The sequence below is a fragment of the Podarcis filfolensis genome (assembly GCF_964270895.1).
Source record: "Podarcis filfolensis genome assembly, chromosome: 12".
Taxonomy (NCBI): Eukaryota; Metazoa; Chordata; class Lepidosauria; order Squamata; family Lacertidae; genus Podarcis; species Podarcis filfolensis.
The window spans coordinates 43,225,570-43,237,407 of NC_139614.1; positions in this window are offsets into that span (position 1 = coordinate 43,225,570).

Below are 11,838 nucleotides of genomic sequence, written 5' to 3' on the forward strand. Positions count from 1 at the left end.
TCTTCCATTCATGTAGAATCCTTGAAATGCAAGAGTTATACCTTTGTCTGAGTCTTGTTCCACATTTGTGGAATGCTCTCCCCAGGGAAGCTCAGCTGGCGCCTTCATTATACACATTTATACACCAGGCAAAAACATTTCTCTTTGGCTGATTGACATCTCATGGCCTTTTAAATGCATTGTTGAAGGAGGTATTATTGGTTTCCATTTGCTTCTATTTTTATAATTCATTTTCTGTTTTATGTATTGTAATTTTAGGTTGTGAACTACCCTGAAATAGACAACAGAAAAGAAATACTCTTCCCTCCAGCAAAATTCATTCATTTCGCACCTGCTGAAAATGTTCTTGTGTTTCGGAAAGCATATACAGAAATGTATTTTAATCCAATTTTAGTTTATTTTTTATTTTTATGTTTCAAATAGTTTTTTTAAACTGGGATTCTTCCCTGATACTTTTATTGTTTTAGTCTTTTTGTAAGCCACTTTGAGATTTGATTACAATCAACTAATGAATTTCTATTAAAAAATCAATCATTTATGAATGGAGCAAAATTCACAAACGGAACAAAATTCAGGGACATCCATTTCAACGGGCCTTCTTGTAAATGCTGTGTTAACAGAAATAAGAAAACGAACAACGATTTAAGTAAAAAAAAACACACGAGCATGTTACATAAGTAATATTACCTGAAATTTCCCAAAAGAAGATCACTTAAGCAAATAATGACTTTATATGCGAAATTTTCAAGTCGGACACACACGTGTCCCTTTTGCCCATTATTGGAAATGATCTATGCACTCTTTTCTCGGTGTGTCTTTCTCTCTTTCTATTCCTTTTCTTAATTTCTGAAACCTGAAAGTGAAATGGTTTTATTTTGGGGCGGGAGAGGAGGAGAGGAAGTCTCTGTCAGTAGAAGTCAAGTTTACACAGGCTCCTTGTCTGCCCAACCCCTTTCCCTTTTTCTTTTTAAGAAGTGTATTTCCTGGCTTATCAGAGTGTAATCACTGTACAGGTCAGCATGGACTTGGCAGGTGTTAACCTCACTTTTCAAAAGGTGAATTCCCCCTTGCCTATGCAACAATGTTTTTCATCTGCTGTAAAAGCAGTACTTTCACTGATCCAAAAGGAAGGTTGGAAGTCCTTTAAGTGCTTTGTGAAGGTGTGCAGCAGTTTTGAGAGCCAATGTGGTGCAATGGTTAGAGTGCTGGACTAGGTTCAAATCCCTAGTCAGCCATGAAACTCATTGAGTGATCTTGGTCCAGTTACTGCTACTTAGCCTAATCTACACTACAGAGATGTGATGATAACAAGCCATCTTAAGCTACTTGGAAGAAAAGTGGGATATAAATAAAGCAAGGAATAAATATAAAGTCGTACCTTGGATCTTGAACGGATTAGTTGCTGAACATTTCGTCTCCCGAATGATCGAAAACCAGAAGAGAGTGTTCTGGTTTTTGAACTTTTTTTTGGAAGCCAACATCCAATGCAGCTTCCACAGCTTCTGATTGGCTGCAGGAGCTTCCTGCAGCCAATCGGAAGTCGCGCTTTGGTTTCTGAACGTTTTGGAAGTCAAAGGATTCTGGAATGGATTCCGTTCGACTTCCAAGGTACGACTATAATAAATAAATGTTGAATTAATTGACACAAATATAGTATTCAGCTTCATTGGATGTCCACGAGTTCTCCATGCCATGCATAATTTTTATAAATTTCTATTATGTCGCATATTATTTTCCTTTAATCTAAAAATTCCCAAATGTGGCAACATTTCCTTGGGGTGCGTGGGCACGTTCTCCATTCTTTATTTCATCTTGGTTGCCATTTTCTGAATCACATGCATGCTAGACCACATGCATTGTGTGCAGAAGATTCAAGCATCCTAGGGAGACTGGGAGAGGCAGCTGTATGAAATTCTGGAGCGCACCTGCCAGTCATTGACCCAGGCGTAGTCAGTGTGAGACCTTCTGGATATTCTTGGACTCCAAATCCCACCCTCTCTGGCCCCCGTGACTAATGGTGAGGCATGGTGGAAGTTGCAGGAGAGCAGCATCTTTAGGGAAAGCACCACATTGCCTACATCTGATCTGGAAAACTCTGAGCTACCGAGACAAGTGGTCTGACTCAGCACAGGGTAATTTCCCCGCCCCCTTCATAAAGTTTTTATTGGTATTACAAGTTCATTCACACATATAAAATTCTTGCAAATCTTAGAATTAAAACAAGATTCTTCCGAATCTTAGGATGCCCCTCCTCCCCTCCATAGGTTCTTTAAATACCTTTATCAACTGCATATTATAAATTCCTCCAAATTACAGTCCTCCATTTTATCCAAAGTCTTTGTATTATTGCAAGAGTTATTGGAAGCCTGTCAAAGAGTTCAAGTGTTTACAGTGTTCTTTTATATACGATCTATATTTGTCCCATTCTCTATTGAAGTTTTGATCCTCCTGGTTTCAGATTTTCCTGGTCAGTCTTGCCATCTCTGCATAGTCCAGTATTTTCATTTGCCAGTCCGCTCTCACAGGTATCATCTTTCCAGCTCTGGGAAAACAGCATCCTTGCAGCTGTTGTAGTGTACATAAACAGTCTTTTCAGTCCCTTCGGTATCTCTACACCTGTTATTCCTAACCAAAAGGCTTCTGGTTTTTGAACAAAGGTTATTTGAAACATTTATTTCAGTTCATTATATATCAGTTCCCAGAATTCCTTTATCATTTTACAATTCCACCACATAAGATAAAAGGTGCCCTCCTTTTCCTTACATTTCCAACAGACATTTGAACTAGTCCTGTACATTTTTGCTAACTTAAAAGGTAAAGGTAAAGTACCCCTGACAGTGAAGTTCAGTTGCAGACGACTCTGGGGTTGCGGCTCTCATCTCGCTTTACAGGCTGAGGGAGCCACCATTTGTCCGCAGACAGTTTTTCTAGGTCATGTGGCCAGCATGATTAAGCTGCTTCTGGCTCAATGGAATACCAAAACCAGAGCACCGCATGGAAACTCCGTTTACCTTCCCGCCGGAGCCGTACCTATTTATCTACTTGCACTTTTGGCATGCTTTCAAACTGCTAGGTTGGCAGGAGCTGGGACTGAGCAACAGGAATTCACCCCGTCACAGGGATTCGAACCGCCGACCTTCTGATCGGCAAGTCCTAGGCTCTGTGGTTTAACCCACAGCGCCACCTGCGTCCTAGTTAAATACCAACAGTACATCATTTTCATATAATTTTCTTTCAATGTATAACACACTGTGAATTTTAAATCCTCTCTCCAAAGTTTTTCCTATGCTGCAAACTGCATATTATACCCAAGATCTCTTGCCCATTGAATCATTACCGATTTAACGTCTTCATCTTTGGTGAACCATTCCAACAATAGTTTATACATTTTAGAAAGTAGTTTCACATTATTTTGTAACAATTCTTTCTCAAACTTCGATAGTGCAGTAGTGAAACCCTTTCTTTCACCTATTTTAACAACATCATTCAGCTGGTGATACTGTAACCACAGGGTAGTTTCCTAAGTAACACTTCATTGCAACACATTTGAGAGCAGAACATGACAAGTGTCAGAAGCATAAAAGGATGTTTTGGGGAGGGTGTGGAAAGCAGTTCATTTACAACCCTTTCTTTCCCTTCCTGCACCCCAAATACTAATTCAAACAATGCCCGGAAATCCTGTGCCTGTGTCTCAACTTGCATGAAAGTCTTCATTGAAAGATAGCATGTGCTCATTTTTGCCAGAGGAAGTGAAAGGTGTCACCAAAACCGACTTTGGAGACCCATGGATTTCAGTGAAATGGAAACTTATAAAGAAGGATGGGAAATGATGAATGGATAAAATGCCAGAGGTCAAAGGGTGATGCAAGTGTGAATTCAAGCACCCACCACCCCGACTCTTGTCAAGGGTGCTATGATTTTAGACGAGATTTAAAAACCCTACTCATTTATTGAGACTTTCCCTGCTTCATAAAATGTCCCCCCCCAATGTGTTGTGACTTAGTAGGCTAATGTCTTTCGAAACTATGGCTGTCGTTTTAGCTGTTGTTTTATGACTGCACACTTTTCTTGTACAACACTTAGAATTTTATTTTATGTGCAGCAATATATAAATTACAGTGGTACCTCAGGTTAATTACTTAATTCGTTCCGGAGGTCCGTTCTTAACCTGAAACTGTTCTTAACCTGAAGCACCACTTTAGCTAATGGGGCCTCCTGCTGCTGCTGCTGCCGCGCCACCGGAGAACGATTTCTGTTCTCATCCTGAAGCAAAGTTCTTAACCCGAGGTACTATTTCTGGGTTAGCAGAGTCTGTAACCTGAAGTGTAGGTGACCTGAAGCGTATGTAACCTGAGGTACCACTGTATAGATAATACACTGTTTACCTTCCCACCACAGTGGTACCTATTTATCTACTTGCACTGGCGTGCTTTCGAACTGCTAGGTTGGCAGGAGCTGGGACAGAGCAATGGGAGCTCACCCCATTGCATGAATCCGAACCGCTGTCCTTCTAATCGGCAAGCCCAAGAGGCTCAGTGGTTTAGACCACAGTGCCACCTGCATTTCCATGAGCACTGGTTTCCATCACGGTGTCCCGTTCTGCCAGAAGCGGTTTAGTCATGCTGGCTACATGACCCAGAAGACTGTCTGTGGACAAACGCTGGCTCCCTCGGCCTGAAAGCGAGATAAGTGCCACAACCCCATAGTCACCTTTGACTGGACTTAACTGTCCAGGGGTCCTTTACCTTTACCCTTTACCTTATAGATAATAAAAAGATACTTCTTTTTTAAAAAAACACACACAACTTTTAGTATATAAAATCAGTACAGTCATACCTCGGGTTACAGCTGCTTCTGGTTGCATTTTTTTGGGTTACGAACCGCCAAAACCCGGAAGTACCGGAACAGGTTACTTCCGGGTTTCGGTGGCCACGCATGCGCATAAGCGCTAAATCACACTTTGCGCTTGCGCAGAAGCGCCGAATCGCAACCTGCACATGCACAAATACACAAACACAGGTTGCGAACGCTGCCGGTTGCAAGTGTGCATCCTGCACAGATCACGTTCGCAACCTGAGCGTCCACTGTACACAAAATATAAACATGAAACAGTTAATGATGAACAGAAAATTCTGAATATTCAATATGTAAATACCTGGTGAAACAAAGGCCAGCTTACATGCATGAAGGAGTCAGACACCCACACTTAGAATCAGAGAATCATAGAACTGTAAAGTTGAAAAGGACCTCAAGGGTCATCTAGTCCAACACTCCTGCAATGCAGGCATCTCACTTACTGTGGAGATGTTGAGGGTCAGCAGAGATTAATGTTGCATGCAGACCATGCAAAGGGAGGTATTGAATCATCCCAGAATTTACCTCTTGCATTTCAAGGTCTATTGGTGACACTATTAGCTGTCTCCCCACACCTCTAATAAAATGCCACCCATCTCATGGGCTCTCTAGTCCATAGGTGCTCATGCCACAATAAATCTGTTTTTCTTTTCAAGTGCAGAAGGCTCTGTGGTGTTTGCCAGTTCATTTGAAAATGTTTGAACAGGGGGGAGAAAAAGGGTTAAAAATGTAGACCAATAGGAAAGCCGGAGGCAGAGGCTACCTATTTATAAAAGGGCTTAGCCCGAGGTTTGAGTTAGTTGTTGGTTAGTTGGTTGGTTTTAGTGGGTTGGTTGGTTGGGAAAGGCAGTTGGAGAGAGAGGAAAATAAGACTAAGAAAGTAAAGAGTAACAGTGTTTGGAATGCTGTTAAAGTTTGTTTGTGTCTGAAATTAACTACACTCTTTTTTATTAACTTGAGAACCTGACTGAGATTGAAGTGATTTTACCGGGGAGGACCTGGTTGGTGGTGGCGGATTAGTGGTGTACGGGTCAATAGTCCGTGAGACAACCGGGGGCTCCATACGAACGCCACAGGCTCTCTTGTAGCTTTCCTGCAACAGTGCTCTGTTGCACACAGCGGTCAAAGTGCAGGTCTAAGTTCAGAAAGGCCAATGAGCAAGATGGGTAGCACCTTGGATAGCTCCAGGAGAACAGTAATTCTGTGAGGGATAAGCTCCAGTTCCCAGAGTCCTTTGGGGGGGGGGGGAAATGTGTTATGAATGTGTGTGTTTTAAGGCAGCTTCTGCTTTTCAAAGCATTCCCCTGCAGCAATGCGTAGGGTGTGTCTACTCATCTTGGAGACTCAAGATTTCTCTTCCTTTTCAAGGAACAATTCTGTGTCAACAAACGGAAGCTCAATATTGATTTTAGCAAGGACAGGCAACTTGAAACATGACATCATGTCCGCTGCAGCACATCTGCAGAAAGCAGATCTTGTAAACAAAAGCACCTGTATATATATATATATATATAAAAAAGTTGAGTAAATGAAACTGAAGCTACTCGATGCAGATAGAAGTGCGGCACCCAAGGAAAAAGAAACTGCACATGTTGAAATGTGCATGAACATTACTGACCTTAATGAGCAGCCTTTGATAAATGAAACTTAAAAATATTTTGCTCCTCTCCAGCTCCTCCAAGAATGCTACCAGGGCCAGTTAATCAGAGTGGGAGTCAATAAGGCAATAGTGCCTGCAGTTCTGATGACACCAAACCTTTGACATGGAAAAGGTCAGGCTGGAGTCATATGTGGCTACAGCTGAAACTTCTCCACATCAGATTTCCTTTGTGTCAGTAGCTGATGCTGAAATGCTTGAGTCAGAGAAAGGGCCAATGTTTGATCAGGACTGCTGACAATGAGGCATCACCCAGGCAGAAAGTCAGTTCCCTCACATCCGTAGGAAAGACAGGAAGCTGTCTTTGATACAGAGTCAGACCATTGGCCTATCTAGTTCAATATTATCTACACTGACTGGCAGGGCTTTCTCTCAGTCCTAGCTGGAGATGCCATGGGTTCAAACTAGGACCCATATGCAAAGCAGATGCTCTGATCATGAGCTACATTTCCTAGAACTGACCAATCCAGGAGTGACCAATCCAGAGGCTTTATGTATGTATTTATGTATTTATTTATTTTATTTATACCCCCTCTTTCCTCCAAAGGGCTTGTGGTGGCATGTATATCACTCCTCCCTATTTCATCCTCACAGCAACCCTGTGAGGTAGGTTTGGCTCAGAGTGACCCTTGGCATAGTCACAGACCCTTGGCATTTGACCCTTGGCACAGTCCAGCACTCTAAGCACTTCAACACACTGACAATGATACATTATTATCCATACTATCTCCCTATAAAAGACCATTAAATTAGGGGTGCCATACGTCCGGATTTCCCTGGACCTTATATTCCAATTCGGGGGGGGGGATTTCCAAAAGGTGGCGTTTTGTCCTGGATCTTTGTGGTTCAACAACTTCTGGGTTTTCCTTAAACTCAAGAATTTTGGGGTGTCCTAGTTTTCACTTTCTGAAATATGGCAACCCTAATTAAATATAAATTCAAAAGGGTTCACCATGTTATTCTGCTGCAGCAAACAAACAAACAAAACCACAAAGGGTTTTGTGGCACCTTAAAGACTAAAAACACATTTATTAGGGCATAAGCTTTCACAGACAACAGTCTACTTCTTTAGATGCATGCAGCGCTATAATGAGTTGACAGGTACATAAGGTTGGAGAGAGAGCGAAAGTGAATGGCAAGGCTAGAGGGAAATGAAGTGCAGAAATCACAATTATACTTATGTTATTAACAGGGGGAATTCACAAAATTGGTTAGTGGTGATGCAGAGATCCTGGCATTGGTGTACGTGTGATTAAAAAGCAAAAGCACTTTACCCAGATTCAAGTCACAGGTGATCAAACTGATGACTGTAACTGGGTGGTTTCACATTGTATTCTTGCTTTCAAGCCCCTTGGTTCAAGATTTCTTTTTTTAAAAAAAATGGTTGAGCTGTTTTATTTTTTTTATTTTTTTATTAACAATTTCAACATGACAAATTATCGAAACATATCATAGTCATTATTTCCCCCTTTTCCCCCACCCCCTTCAAACCCTCCCCCTGAGACTTCCCTCAGCTCCTCTCTCTGATTTCTCAGCACTTATTATTCTCTGCATATTATAAAATTATACATATCCTTACATTATCCATCTACCATGTTATCCACCAATAAATTTGTGTATGTTTATTCAAAACCTGCCAAGGAGTCCAATTCATTTTGTTGTCGTTTTAGATAAATTGTAAAAAGCTCCCATTCTTCCTTAAAGTCACAGTTGTCCTTGTCCTGCAATTTGTATGTCAATTTAGCCAGCTCTGCGTAGCTCATCAATTTTTCTTGCCACTGTTCTTTCGCTGGTGTTTCCTCATGAGGAAATACCTTGGTTCAAGATTTCAATCCCCCCCCCTCGTCCGCGTAAGAGCTACCTAATAGCAACACCTCCACACCACTGTCTTCATCATCTTCTTTTTCGTGTTGTAAACTTCCCATTGATCTTCAGATGAAGAACAGTATGTACATTAAATAGATAAATAAAACAAAAGAAGTCATTACTAAGAGAAAGACGGCAAAGGACCAAGGAGGTGGGGGCGGCAGGTCCCCTTTGAAAGAGATGCAGAGGAGGGCAGGGCAATTCCTCAGCCTCTGGTGTTGCAGGATCACAGCAAAAGCACCTGTGGGGCCGAGACTGGCCAAAGGTTGTCTCAAAGCAGCATAAAGCTGAGCAACCAGCAGAGGGAGGCATAAGACCAAGCTGCAGACCAAGAGTTTATTTCCTGAACCTTCGCCTCACCATCACTTCCGTGAGCATTTCCTCCCCTGAAATATTTTCCTAACCCAAAGAAAGAAACTAGAAAGGGTGGGATGAGATGCAAATGACTTGGGGGAGGAAATTAGAAAGAAAAAAAGACAAAATAAATAGCAAAGGAAGGTTCTAATACACAATTATTAGAAGGTTGTGAATACTGAAAGGACAGCAAACCTCCTTTTCTCTCTCCCCATTATTTCTTTTCAAGAAACAGTCAACTGCCTTGTTTCTTTCTTTCTTTGTTCATGTATCTGTGACATTTCTGTATCTTCCACTTTCTCCCAGCGCAGGACCCAAGCGTAAATTAAAACAGATACAGCTAAAACACGCGCACCCACCCACAGTATAAATATCTCAAGAACACAAATAAGTAACCCCTGTTAAAAACAGCATAGGGAAAACATTTAAAAGCACTTAGTAGAACCCACCCTCAGAAGACACTGCCACCACAGCCGGTTGGTGGCTGAAGTTCCTGTCAGAACAAAGTAGATTTTGTCTGCTGGTGAAAGGAAAGCAGAGGCGAGGCCAACCTAGCTGCCCATGGAAGGGAGTTCCACAATCTGAGCGCAGCCACCGAGAAGGCCCTCTCTCGTGTCCTCACCAAACATGCCTGATCAGGCGGAGGCAAAGCCCAGGCAGGCTCATGTAGGGAGATGTGGTCCTTCAGATTCTTAAATCCCACCTGCACAAAACCTTAAGAGAGCCAGTGTGGTGTAGTGGTTAAGAGCGGTAGACTTGTAATCTGGTGAACCAGGTTCACTTCCCTGCTCCTCCACATGCAGCTGCTGGGGGATCTTGGGCAAGTCACACTTCTCTGAAGTCTCTCAGCCCCACTCACTCACAGAGTGTTTGTTGTGGGGGAGGAAGGGAAAGGAGATTGTTAGCTGCTTTGAGACTCCTTTGGGTAGTTATAAAGCGGGATATCAAATCCAAACTCTTCTTTTCTTCTTCTTCTTAAATCCCTATTGCACAATTCCTCCCACACCACATTTTTATAAATACATTATTAAATTTATATGCCACCTTTTCACCAAGAAGCCCTTGGTTCTTCTTCCACACGCCCCAGCATTTTATCCTCACAATAACCTCTCTCTAAGAGAGAGAAGGCAGACAGACAGACAGTCCCTAGTTCACCTGATATGTTTTACAACTCATTGGGGATTTGAACCCAGGCCATGGGGTCACAGCTATTCACCTCTCCATGTTCAGAGACCAGCCAAACAATTGTCTGAGAAACCAATCATATAGCTACTGCTGACCTATTTTGGTTCTTTCCTTCAAAGAACATCTGGCAAGGAGGCAATCTTTCCCTGTTCATTTCTAATTTAAACAGAGTTGCAGAAATAGGCTTTCACACTTAACTTTTCCCATAGATGCAGTGCAGTGTTACTCAAAAGCATCCATATCTTCAGTAACAATGGCCACTTCTGTTACTCTGGAATCATCCTGGCAACAATGGACTCTTAGCATTTTTTAAAAAATGTGTACTTTATTTGTAAAATCACAATATTTGTAAGCTTCTTTGAGTATCATTTTAATAGAAAAGCAAGCTAAACCTTAAAACCTTAAAACTTACCCTGACACTCTTATTACTACAAAACGCTGGCTCATTTCCAGCTGCTCTGAGAATAAATGCTTTTATTCTTCTTCTTAATAAATTAACGAATTTTTCAAAAAGAAAAGAAACAAAAACAAATGCAGTCGAATGGTACAAACTAATCCATAATCAACAAGACAATGTGTTCTTTGCATTCAAGCGTGGGGGGAGGTCTGGTGTTCTCAAAGAATCATGGGAACCATGGTTTGTTAAAGGTGCTGGAAGTTGTTAGGAAACCCCATTCCTCTCAGAGAGCCACAGCTTAACAATCAGACCTTCCTCCCAGGGAATTCTTAGCACAAACTACAGTTTCCAGGATTCTTTGGGTTCTGCTAGCAACTCTCAGCACCCTTTAAAACTACAGGTCCCAGGATTATTTGGGGGAAAGCACAGTTGTTTAAAGCAGTATGATAGTGCTTTAAATGTATAATGCAGATGGGCAAGGATAAACCAAGCAAGGATTTATTCTTGGTTATTTAAGCTTTGGTTTAGTTAAAGTGTGTGGTTTTTTTTACCACTAGATGGAAGCAGCTGTCTAGACTATAACTTTCGATAGCTTTAAAAGAGGGAGAGGCATGAGAGGGATTTGTTTAAAAAAATCCTAATGCAATCTGGGATATTTCCTCTCCCTCTTTTAATGGGAACATTTTTAAAAAATAAAAATAAAAATGAATAGACTGAGGAAATGAATGCGAGTGCTTACGTCTCGCTATAACAGACAGAAAAGGAGCATTCTCCAATGCTTGAGTTAACCTCCCTTCGCAGATCGTGGCCGACCAAGCAAATTACATATTAAAATAATCACAGGTAATGCTTAGATATCATGCGCTGGCCTCCTCCACCTTTGCACAATCTGCTCCGTTTCTTCAGATGCTCCGATGTGTAAAGAGGAGGCTGCCTGATTGACAGCATTCGCCAGGGCTGATGTCTGCAGCGACAAGCAGTGGCAGATATTGAGGCTCAAGGAGTTACCTTACTTAAAGGCTGGAAGTAGAGACTGCCATACAGCCATGCAAAATCCATTAAGGTCATTTCAGCGTTCGTGTGGAAGCACCAAGGAAGTCAAGGCCTGCTCACACCGCGGTACTCCCTGAAAAGACGCCAACTGGCTTTTCACAACAGTTAATGAAGCAAACGATAAAGCAGTTTGCATGTTTATCGTTGGCATTGCAAAGCAAAATCCACTGAGAACTTGCCCCGGGCAGTCCTGATTTTAAGAAGTAAAGGTAAAGGTAAAGGGGACCCCTGACCATTAGGTCCAGTTGTGGCCGACTCTGGGGTTGCGGTGCTCATCTTGCTTTATTGGCCTAGGGAGCCGGCATTTGTCCGCAGACAGCTTCCGGGTCATGTGGCCAGCATGACTAAGCCACTTCTGGTGAACCAGAGCAGCGCACGGAAACGCCGTTTACCTTCCCGCTGGAGCGGTACCTATTTATCTACTTGCACTTTGACGTGCTTTTGAACTGCTAGGTTGGCAGGAGCAGGGACC